Source organism: Pan troglodytes, chromosome 6 (genome assembly GCF_028858775.2).
Source record: "Pan troglodytes isolate AG18354 chromosome 6, NHGRI_mPanTro3-v2.0_pri, whole genome shotgun sequence".
Taxonomy (NCBI): Eukaryota; Metazoa; Chordata; class Mammalia; order Primates; family Hominidae; genus Pan; species Pan troglodytes.
The window spans coordinates 152,522,198-152,533,908 of NC_072404.2; the positions used below are offsets into that span (position 1 = coordinate 152,522,198).

Below are 11,711 nucleotides of genomic sequence, written 5' to 3' on the forward strand. Positions count from 1 at the left end.
CACCCATTTTCACTCCCTAGTAACCAAATGTGAATAGAGCTCTTGACCCATCCCTTCTCACAATCAGCCCCACCTTGAGGTCAAGGTCTTTATTAATCTCCATCAGACCATGAGACTCAAGGGCTGGCAATTTGTCTTTTTCCATCATTGCATTCCCAACCTAGTACAGTGTCCTTCATGAAATACACATTTGATGAGTGAAATCTTGGATTTTTTTTTTTTTTTAGACGGAGTCTCCCTCTGTTGCCCAGGCTGGATTGCAGTGGTGCAATCTCGGCTTATTACAACCTCCACCTCCTGGGCTCAAGTGATTCTCCTGCCTCAGCCTCCCCAGTAGCTGATACTAAAGGCATGTACCACCATGCCTGACTACTTTTTGTATTTTTAGTAGAGACAGGATTTCACTATGTTGACCAGGCTGGTCTCGAACTCCTGAACTCAAGTGATCCATTTGCCTTGGCCTCCCAAAGTACTGGAATTAAAGGAGTAAGCTACTGCACCCGACTGAAATCTTGAATTGTTAACTTTGGTTTCCTATGTGTCTTTTTTTCTAACGAGCCTCTAAACACCTGTAATATTTCTTTTGAATCTCCCACAACATCACTAAGATTCATAATAAATATTTATTCAGTTAAAAAACAGAAGGAATTATTTATTTTCTTGGAGCTTTACTTTTGGCATTTCAAAGACCAGTGTGAGGCCAATTGCTAAACACCAATTGCTACTAAATCTTCTAAAACTGCTTTAAACTACCACTGCCTTCTGTTGTTTAGCTGTAGAATAGCTGAGAATTACAGTAGCTTTAATGGGAAAAGATAGTGAAATGACAAGAACTTTTTCTAAAATGTCTGAACTACCATAGCTCTTTGTCCTGTACTTACTGTCAGTGCTTTGAAAATGGGGACAAGAAGAAATTTAACTGATAGAAGAAGGATGGAGATGAATTTTCTTGTAATATTGGATGCTTGACTTCTGTTTTGTCCATACACCAGATTTTTCATTTATTTTATAGAGAATAGATGTAAGAAAGTATTAATATGGAAGAATATACAGAAACAAAGCCAAAATAAAGGCTTGAGGTTTGCCTGTCTTTTATTACATATTTTTTACAATTTAAACTTGTTTGCCTGACAACTTTTAAATGGAAAAAGGCTGAAGGACAGCTGTAAAAGTCACTAGTTCTACAAATCAGAAATACGTTTGTGCTCCGTAAAACATCTGTCTTTTAAAGTTTTATCTTGAAATTTTCATATTTAGTTCTATTATTTATAATTAAAAGAAATAACATCTTCAAATATTTTGATGGTAAATAGTATATTTTAAAATATAAATCAAGTAAGGTCATAGCTTTGAATAAGCAAAAATTCTCATCATAATGCAAATGTTAAAATTACTTTCAAAACTAAACATAAAAAAACTAAAAAGTTCATCTTATAGCAATAAACTTGTATCTGGATTACTTGATATCTAACTTAGTCTAGTTGTAATACTAAACAATCCACTTTTGATGACAGTGTTTAACATTCTTTCACTCATACTGAAATCAAAAACGTCACTGATATAGTCATATCCACTCTACTATATCCATCTTTGCTCTAAAATTTTATGATCATATAGTTCTATTGAACAAATGGCTTTATTGCTACATATGGTTCTTTGCTCAGTGTAAAAAGAAAAAATATAACTTGCATTATAACATTTATACCCTGTGAGTGCCTAGCTGATATATGGTACATATACAAATGTCTATACACAATGTTTCTACTTGCAAGATGAATGAGCAGTAAACATAGATGTTGCATGACTCGCTTAACCAGAAACGTCAAAAACTGACAAGCAGAAGGCTGACATCAACCTCCATAATGAAAAATCATGATTATTTAATCAACCGTTGTCAGCTTTTTAATGCTTAATTGCTGTGATTCCTTTCTCTTTCTAAATAAATATTCACTTTTATACCTAATTGATACTCATAATTTAGTATTCAAACCTAAAATGATCCTTAAGATTGCAAAAGCTCTAGGCCCCTTGAAACCTGGATTCTTCCTTGTGAGCAGTGATTGCCTTCATTTCTACTAATATGTTTATGAGATCATGAGAAACAGTGTACACATTCACAACACAGTAAAACTGAAACCACAGATTTTTCCCACTGTTCTTGTAATTAATGAAACATATGACTTGTTACAAACTGCCACAAAATTACTAGAAAGAATACAAGATTTTCTGAGTAATCTGAGAGAATGTTAATACGCTGTCACCTTGTTTACCCCCTTGAATCAATAATCCCCAGAAAGTGAGTCAAAAATTTCCTTATCTCATGAGTACTTTGTTTCCAGGTTATTTGACTGTCATTCCTCTTCTTATCTGGCCAAGATCTCTCTTTCAGCTAGTGGGATACAATTTCCAGAAAACAATTAATCTGGATGTAAGGGGAATATGGATGACATATTTTGAGGAATCTTCAAGAGCATCAGGAACAGCCCTGGCATTGGGGTGTTCAGAGTGCACTTGATCCATTAGAGCAGAGAATCAAAACCCAGGGGAACCAGAGATCTATAGTATACAAGATCATATAAGACTGTATGCAAAATTTTGAATGCACATTAGTGAGTACTTCGTTTGTTTTTTCATTGAGATAACTGAGATCCAAAAAGGTTATGAACCTTCAATATGGAAAACAAACACACACAAGAACATAAGCTACAGTAGAGAAGTTATAGTAAGATAGTAAGGAGGTAGTAAGATAAGGAGGTAGAGTCTAAGATAAGGAGGTAGAGTCTAAGGTAGTAAGATAAGGAGGTAAAGTCTAAGATAAGGAGGTAGAGTCTAAGGAGGCAGTAAGATAAGGAGGTAGAGTCTAAGGCCAAAACATCCTGGGTTATGATCCTGGCTCTCCCACTTATCAGCCATGTGGTATCCAAAGGTTACTTGGACTCCTTATTCCTAAATTTTCTTATCTGTAAAATAGGGAAAATATTAGCATCTACCTAATAGGGCTTTTGGGAGGATCAAATGAATGAAAATACGTAAAGTCTTGGAACAACGCCTAAAATATGGTGAACGCTATGTATATGTTAGCTATTATTATTATAAAATTCCGCTAGGCACTTGGAACAGAGTTTGAAACTTCAGGCTTCCAACTATGAAGCAAAAAAAAAAAAAAAAAAAAAAAAATCCCTTTTGGAGATAGGATAGAGAAGGCATTTTGTACCTGGAAAAAAATGTGTCTGGAAAATAACTCTTTTTTTTTTTTTTTTCTTTTTTTTTGAGACGGAGTCTCGCTCTGTCACCCTGTCACCCAGGCTTGAGTGCAGTGGCGCGATCTGTGCTCACTGCAAGCTCCGCCTCCCGGGTTCACGCCATTGTCCTGCCTCAGCCTCCCGAGTAGCTGGGACTACAGGCGCCCGCCAACACGCCCGGCTAATTTTTTGTATTTTTAGTAGAGACGGGGTTTCACGGTGTTAGCCAGGACGGTCTCGATCTCCTGACATCGTGATCCCCCCGTCTCGGCCTCCCAAAGTACTGGGATTACGGGCGTGAGCCACCACGCCTGGCCTAATAACTCTTATTTCTAGATGAAGGAATGGAAAATTTAAATATCTACTATTGCATGGAGTCTATAAAAATATTGAGGTTTTTAAAAATTGATTTCAACTTAAAGAATTTTATAGAAAGAGTAACCTCTACAAATTTAGGTGCATCCTGAAACACACGCACACACAACTACAAAGCTGTCTACTTCTATGAAATTAAATAAAAATACTTTTATGAAACAAGTAAGAAAACCAAAAAGAGAGCAAAGGCTAGTTCAAGGATATAACAAGGTACAATGGATGAGAGACAGGTGGGATAAGAAATAATTTCACAGAAATTGAAAACACAGCTGAAAAGACAAATATCAATCTTCTTTGGCAGCAATAAGAAGCAGAATTGGCGTTGTAGAATATTGAGTTGGTGACACACTGGTCAAACTTGACAAGTTTCCCATAAGCCAGAGGGAAAGAGAAAACAATGAAGAACACAATAGATAATGAGAAGAAATAAGAAAGATGCAAACTAAGGATAACAGTTGTTCCTCAAAAAACACAATTGCTATTTCCTTAGCTAAAAATCAAACAAACAATTAGAAAAATATAAATGTGGCTGGGTGTGGTGGCTCACGCCTGTAATCCTAGCACTTTGGGAGGCAGAGGTGGGTAGATCACCTGAGGTAAGGAGTTTGAGACCAGCCTGGCCAACATGGTGAAACCCCATCTCTACTAAAAATACAAAAATTAGCAGGGTGTGGCAGCGGGCAGCTACTCTGGAGGCTGAGGCAGGAGAATCGCTTGAACCCCAGGGGGCAGAGGTTGCAGTGCGCCGAGATCACACCACCGCACTCCAGCCTGGGTGAAAGAGTGAAACTCCGTTTCAAAAAAAAAAGAAAAGAAAAGAAAAGAAAAACATAAATGTTCTGTGTGGAGAACAATATAGAGGTTCCTCAAAACAACTAAAAATAGAACTATCATGTGATCCAGGATTCTCACTTCTAGGTATATATCCCCCAAAAATAAAATCAATATATTGAAGAGATATCTGCACTCTCATGTTCATTGCAGCACTCTTCACTATAGCCAAGATTTGGAACCAACTTAAGCGTCCATCGACAGATGAATGGACAAACAAAATGTAGTATTTATCCACAATGGACTATTGTTCAGCAATAAAAAGAATAAAATCCTGTTATTTGCAACAACATGGATGAGGCTAGAGGATATTGTGTGAAGTGAAAAAAAGCCAGGCACAGAAACACAGACTTCACATGTTCTCACTTATTTGTGGGAGCTAAAAATTAAAACAATTGAACTCCTGGAGATAGAGAGTAGAATGATAGTTACCAAAGGCTGGGAAGGGTAGTAGAGGGAAAGGACTCGGGGAGTGGGGATGATTACTGGGTGCAAAAATATAGTTAGATAGTATTTGGTAGCACAATTGAGTGACTACAGTCAACAGTAATTTACTACATATTTATAAATACCTAAAAGAGTAGAACTCTAATGTTCCTATCACAAAGAAGTGATAAATACTTGAGGCGATGGTTGCCCCAATTACCCTGATGTGATTTTTACACACTGTATGCCTATATCAAAACATCACATGTACCACGTAAATATATATACCTACTATGTACACATAATAATTAAAAATAAAACATTTAAAAAATGTAAAAATGAGGTGGGATCATCACATGCCAGATTAACTCAGTGAAAAGAAACCCACACTTTAATCTATGTAACTTTTTTCTTTTAGTTACAGGGCAAAAGAGAAACTCCTATCCGTGCTCAAGGGAAAAAATAATAACACACAAAACAGAAGGCGCCATCATGGGAGTTGACATCCACCACAACAAGGACTGATAGGTTCAGCGCAAGGAGCCCAAAAGCCAGGATATTGGTCTACCTGAGGCTGTTGGTCAAACTGTACAGGTTTCTGGTCAGACGGAACAACTCTACATTCAACCAGGTTGTGCTGAAGAGGTTGTTTATGAGTCGCACCAACCGACCACCTCTGTCCCTCTCCCGGATGATCCGGAACATAAAGCTTCCTGACCGGGAAAACAGAAAGGCTGTGGCTGTGGGGACCATAACGGATGACGTACGGGTTCAGGAGATGCCCAAACTGAAGGTGTGTGCACTGCGCATGACCAGCCAGGCCCGCAGCGGCATCCTCGGGGCCGGGGGCAAGATCCTCACTTTTGACCAGCTGGCCCCTGATGCCCCGAAAGGCTGTGGCACCGTCCTGCTCTCTGGTCCTCGCAAGGGCTGAGAGGTGTACCGGCATTTTGGCAAGGCACCGGGAACCCCGTACAGCCACACCAAACCATACATCCGCTCCAAGGACCGGAAGTTCGAGCGCACCAGAGGCCGACTGGCCAGCCGAGGCTACAAAAACTATAGATCCTATCCTCTTATTAAAGATTTTGGATGATGGAAAAAGAAAGAAAAGAAAAGAAAAAGAAAATGTTAAAAATAGAAAATCTAGCTATGTTCAAAACAACAAAATCTGATTTTACTTGCACTACTGCTATGGTGTCAGGAAACAACAAAGCAAACTCAATACCATTTGAATGCAGTAAAACTGTGTATTCGCAAACCCGAGATGAATTAACAGAAAATTTACTAGAGAAATAAAGAGAATTCAGAAACTAAAAGGGCTGTAGGATGTCTTCCCCAGGCTTATGCTGTTTTAGTTACATTATTCTGTAAACTGGTTAGTGCACCTACAGAATCATTCAATTTGGCTATGGTTTTTGTGTTAGCCACGGCTTAAAATTATCCAGTTCCTCTTCGCACTACCCATCTCCTTTAGTCATATTAAGTAATGAAAATTAAGGAACATTTATTTACGAGTCCTTGGTATGTTGGCAAAGACTGATCATACAAAAAAAATCACACCTCTTTTGCTCAAAAAATAAAAAAAGCTTTGATAAATTGCAAAATGCAGACATTATCATGCAATAAGCTTTGATAACTTAGAAAATAAACCTAGAAATTAAACCAAGATTGAAACAAAAATAACCAAAACATCTGGAAGGTAAATTACTGCTCAGGAACTCTTGTAATACTTCAAGGATTCAAATGTAAACTGATAATATGAACTGTACAAAGAGAAAAATGTCCCTGTTTCATGCTCAAGGGAATGTTTCCTTCTGGCCAGCCACCAACTTCCATACATCCTTCTCTCCTCAGGGATCAGATGGCTCTGCCGGGATGCCTTCCTTGTCTTTCTGCCAGCTTAGTGATTGATTATCTATCTTTATTACCAAGTCAATCTGTACACTGAATGTGGAATGGATTCAGCAGTCAAAGGAAGAAGTGGAAAAACAAGATATGATACGGCTTAGGTAAAAATCCGTTTTAAGCAGCAGCATCCTAAGTCTGTAGCAATCCCACTTGGCTGTACAAAGAGGTGAGCTTCTCTTGTTTTGCATGCAAATGCAGAGTGCTCTCAAATGCTAGAAATATGTTTTTTACAGAGAGAGATATCAGCAGCCAAGTCACCCTCTTCACAAATATCCCCCCAAAACAATAAATTAAATGGTTACGTTAAGAGAAACAGATAATTTCCCTCTGTCCCTTCCAAAATGGAATGTTATGGTGTGGCCCCTATGACTGAACACCTAGAGGAGTAGCAGTCCGAGAGACAGGATAGGACTGGATACCCATACAACCTGGGAATAAAGCTAGAAAACTGGTTGTGTTTTTTCCAAAGAAGCAAAGCAGCTGTAGAACATTCAAGTCCAGTCAAAATGTAAGCTCAGAAATCAGCGGGGAAAATAAAACTATATTAACGTCACATAACTAGAAAAAGCTGTTGGCAAAAGAGAAGATTTTAGATCTCCATTATAGGCCCAAAATGGCTGTTTCCTACTCCTAAGCAAACAAGGACATTTGGTCTATTCAGAAAAAATGAAGGCCTTGAGAGAAAACAGGATGTAGGGAAGTTTTTGCATTTTTGTTGTTCCTTCTACTTCTTTATGAATATGAGGTGGGGAGACTTAAAGAGGAAGAGCCCAGGAAGGGTTTGGGGGAGAAAGAAATGTACGGAATGCCAGAATAAGATTTGGGAGAAGAGAATGTGTTGCAGGACAATAAATACTTTGAAGGTTTTCTGTTGTTTTCATTCTAAAGGGTGACATTCCAAATAAGAACAAAAATGAGCAATGGAGCTAAAGAAATCCTATCAGACAGGTAAACTGTGGATATCGCAGGTGCTCTTCCTTTGTTCTGTTTTAGTGCTCCATGCTTATTCCTTAACACATTGTAATGTAATTGTTTGAAGGTGTGTGTCTATTTTCATTAGACTCAGAGACTCAGAGGTGGGTCACCTGCTTGTCTCTTGGTTGTGCAACTTCCTCATGAAAATTACTGGTCATAAATATTGTCATATATATCCTCAAACCTCCAACTAACAGCAGAAATCCCCTGCAAGCTCTTAACTGAGACACCTTTGAATAGCTTCAGTGGCTATTCAAGTGGCCAAGAGCTCATTACCTATACAGATAATTTGGGTGATTTAATGGATTAACTCAACTACTCAATTGGGTAATTCAAATTATTACAATATACTAAACAAAATTCCCTTTCCTCCAGTGGTTTTATCACACAAAGCTAAACGGAATATATCTACTTTGCAGTGTCTCTTTAAAATCTAACTTCTGCTAGCATATATCCTCTTTGTCATCATTATTATAAACAATTTACAGATGCAGAAACTGAGGCTGAAAAACATTAAACACCTTACCCAAGGTCAGATTGCCAAGGTTAATGGCTATTCTGGGACTTAAACTCAGATCTCTTTTATTTCATAATTTATGAACATAAACACTATGCTGTCCTGAAAATAACTACATTTTCTTTAAAAGCATCTTTTTATAAGTGGCTTCTACAGCACTATAAATCTCAAAATTCTTTCTCCATATACCATTTAATTTGTCAGTTTCTTTCTCAAAATGTGGCCCTGAAATTAACAAAATGTTGTCAGTTAAAGACGGAGTTCAGGGGGATTATCACCAAATTTGGTTTGGACCCCAGAAATCTATCTTAGTAAACTAAAATTGTGTGGGTGTTACCAAACTTGTATTTTGTGATAAACAAAAGTTTCAGATCATTTTTATATAAATTTCTTCAAAGAAAGGTCTTCCCAATCTAGTTATAAAATTTATTGTTTTAACTAAAATGCAAGATCATTTATCTTTGTTAAATGTCATCATTTTGTATTAAGCCTGCACAATCATTTTAAAATTTGATTGTGACATCTATCATATTAGCTAGTCTCTGAATTTTATGTCATCTGCAAATTTGATAACCATGTTTTCTAAGCATTAAGTCATGTCATTGCTATAATATTAAAAGGACAAGATAAATCAGAGAGGTTACAAATATTCTATTAGAAATGGCCCTGAGTACAAAAAGAACTAAACTTGTCTGGAAAAATTGCTCAAATTTGTAGGACGGTAATCCAGACAATACTTCGCCATATTATTAACCAAGAAACAAGAGTAACCTTTAGTTAAATGCTGTGTAGAAATTATCATACCCTACATGTCAACCTTTTCAAAACAGAATAATTTGTTCTTACATATTCTTAATTAATAAACCCATATTGGCTCCTGCTCACATCATCTTTTCTACAGGCTCAGAAAACATAGGGTTAGTAATACACCCTGAAGTTTTCAGGGAGCAAATATCATGTGTTTGGGGATCTTGTTTCTGGGAAAGGAAAACACAGGTCTTTCAGTGGAAGATACAGTGAAAACACGCTAATATTCTCTGTGGTTCCACTTTTTTTGTTTGTTTGTTTTTGTTGTTGTTGTTGTTGTTGTTGTTTTGAGACGGAGTCTCGCTCTGTCGCCCAGGCTGGAGTGCAGAGGCACGATCTCGGCTCACTGCAAGCTCCACCTCCCAGGTTCACACCATTCTCCTGCCTCAGCCTCCCAAGTTGCTGGGACTACAGGTGCCCGCCACCACGCCCGGCGAATTTTTTGTATTTTTAGTAGAGACAGAGTTTCACTGTGTTAGCCAGGATGGTCTCAATCTCCTGACCTCGTGATCCGCCCGCCTCGGCCTCCCAAAGTGCTGGGATTACAGGCGTGAGCCACCGCACCTGGCAGGTACCATGTTTTTTAGTATTACATGATGGTCTTTCATTTTCATCAACAGACAAACCCTGACCATTTTATCAACTTCACAATAATATGTGCCTATCTTTTATATGTTTGAATATTTTGAAACTTTCTCATTGTCTTACACATGTACAATGTAAGGGTGTTATGAAACCAGAAGACAGACTATATAGAACTGGCATAGAAACAGTCTAAATTCCTTAATATTGCCAAAGCAATTTGCCATTCAAAATACATCTTGTCATTTCAAACCTTCCTAATAATTTACTATACTGGCCTATTCTTCAAAAAGATAAACTCATCATCCTATAGTACTTTATTTTAAAATCTATCTCCTCTTACAATAAGGATTTTTTAAAAGTTTTCCAATCAAAATCGTAGATTTAACCCAATATTATATTTGAACTCTTATTCAGTGAGCCTTGGTTTCAGCAGGTGGATGTGTAAGTCCTCATTTTACATTTTATGATTTTTATTGTTTTGACCTTGCATGATTTAGCTATTTCAGTCTGTCTTTTGTTTCTTTTGAAATAGGAATTGGCCTTCTCTGAACCTTCTCTGGATCTCCAAGGTTTTGCACGTTTCTTAGGTATGTTAATTAGGCATTCTTGAAGTGTTGTCCCAGTGGGGATGCACTGATGACTTAGGTCATTTGAGTCTGCTCCACGCAATGGGAACGTGAATCTTACTGCAGTTCCGTCACGTTCCACATGATGGTGGCCTTGTCTCCGCAAACCGGACTTCAGGTCCCTGTGTGCTAAGTTTATTGGCCTCAATTTCAAGCTCTGGTAATAAAGCAGCTGTCAACTTGCCAGAGCCCCTGTGAAACAGCTGGGATTCTCAACTTGGGCTACATCCAACACCTGTGGCTACGATACAGGGATTGTGAGAGAGAGGACGCTTGAGGAAGAGCAATGGGACTGTCTGAACATTCTCAAATTCTAATTTACTCAAGCATGTTTGGTTTTGAGTTTTACTTTTCTATAGAATATTTTCCTAAAACAATTCAAATGTTGAGGATAGAGGATTGAGGTGCATAGTGAAAATTTAAATAATGCTGTGTTCTATACTGTGCTTATTAGGCTTTACTTCTAATCATTTACCTGTCTCTAGAGCCGTGCTTTCCGATACAGCAAACAAGCCACATGTTGCTCCTGAATACTTAAGATCTAGTCTGAATTGAGATCAGCAGTAAGTGTAAAATACACATGAAATTTCAAAGATTAAATATGAAAAAGATTATGTAAAAATTATACTTTAATATGAAAACATAATACTCTGGATATATTGGGTTAAATATATTACTAAAATTTATTTCACCTGTTACTTGTTACTTTTTTTTAAAGTGGGTACTAGAAATTTTTAAATTATAGGTTACTCGCTTTGGTGGCTCACATTATATTTCTGTTGAACTGAGCTGGTCTAGAAGCCTTGATGATGTTTACTAAACACTGAGAGTTCTTGTATTCCTTTGCAGTATTTTTCTCATGAAATCTCTCAATTCCTCAGTGTAGTTATCAGATGTACCCCAGAATCTGAATTTTCAGGAAGTGTTGGAGGCCTTGATGTGGCTCTGGAATGGATACATTTTAGAAGGCTCCCAAAGAAAGCTTCATGATTATAACTGATCATCAGAATTATGTGGAGAAAGCATTATAATTTATGATTCCCTCTACAGAAATGTTGATTCAATAAATGTGGGTTGTTGATATTTTGCTCTGTGTTTTTCTTTCTCTTTTCCTTCCTCTCCTATAGCTTTACCAATAAAGTAGGAGTGATATCCATGTAGGGAAATACTCTGTTGCCTGAAGAAACTGATGTGAAAGGAACATGATTATTAGGGGACTACCAAGAGATATGGGTTGAACAAGAGTCGAATGAAGGTTGGCACCTTCAGCTGTATTCCAGAGTTGTTCTGGTGTTTCAGAGTAGGGCATGTTCAATTATTTAATCAGAACATGAACGTAAATGAAAAATGAATCAATTCACCCTATGGTGTGAGAGGTTGATATATAACTATGAAAATTACATGGAATTTCTTCTT

The 11,711-nt window shown here is 37.5% G+C and overlaps 1 pseudogene; it reads left to right on the forward strand.

The window, feature by feature from the left end:
* The first annotated feature begins 5,366 nt into the window (after positions 1-5,366).
* On the forward strand, positions 5,367-5,970 carry LOC739273 (large ribosomal subunit protein eL18-like; annotated as a pseudogene).
* The last annotated feature ends 5,741 nt before the right edge of the window (positions 5,971-11,711 follow it).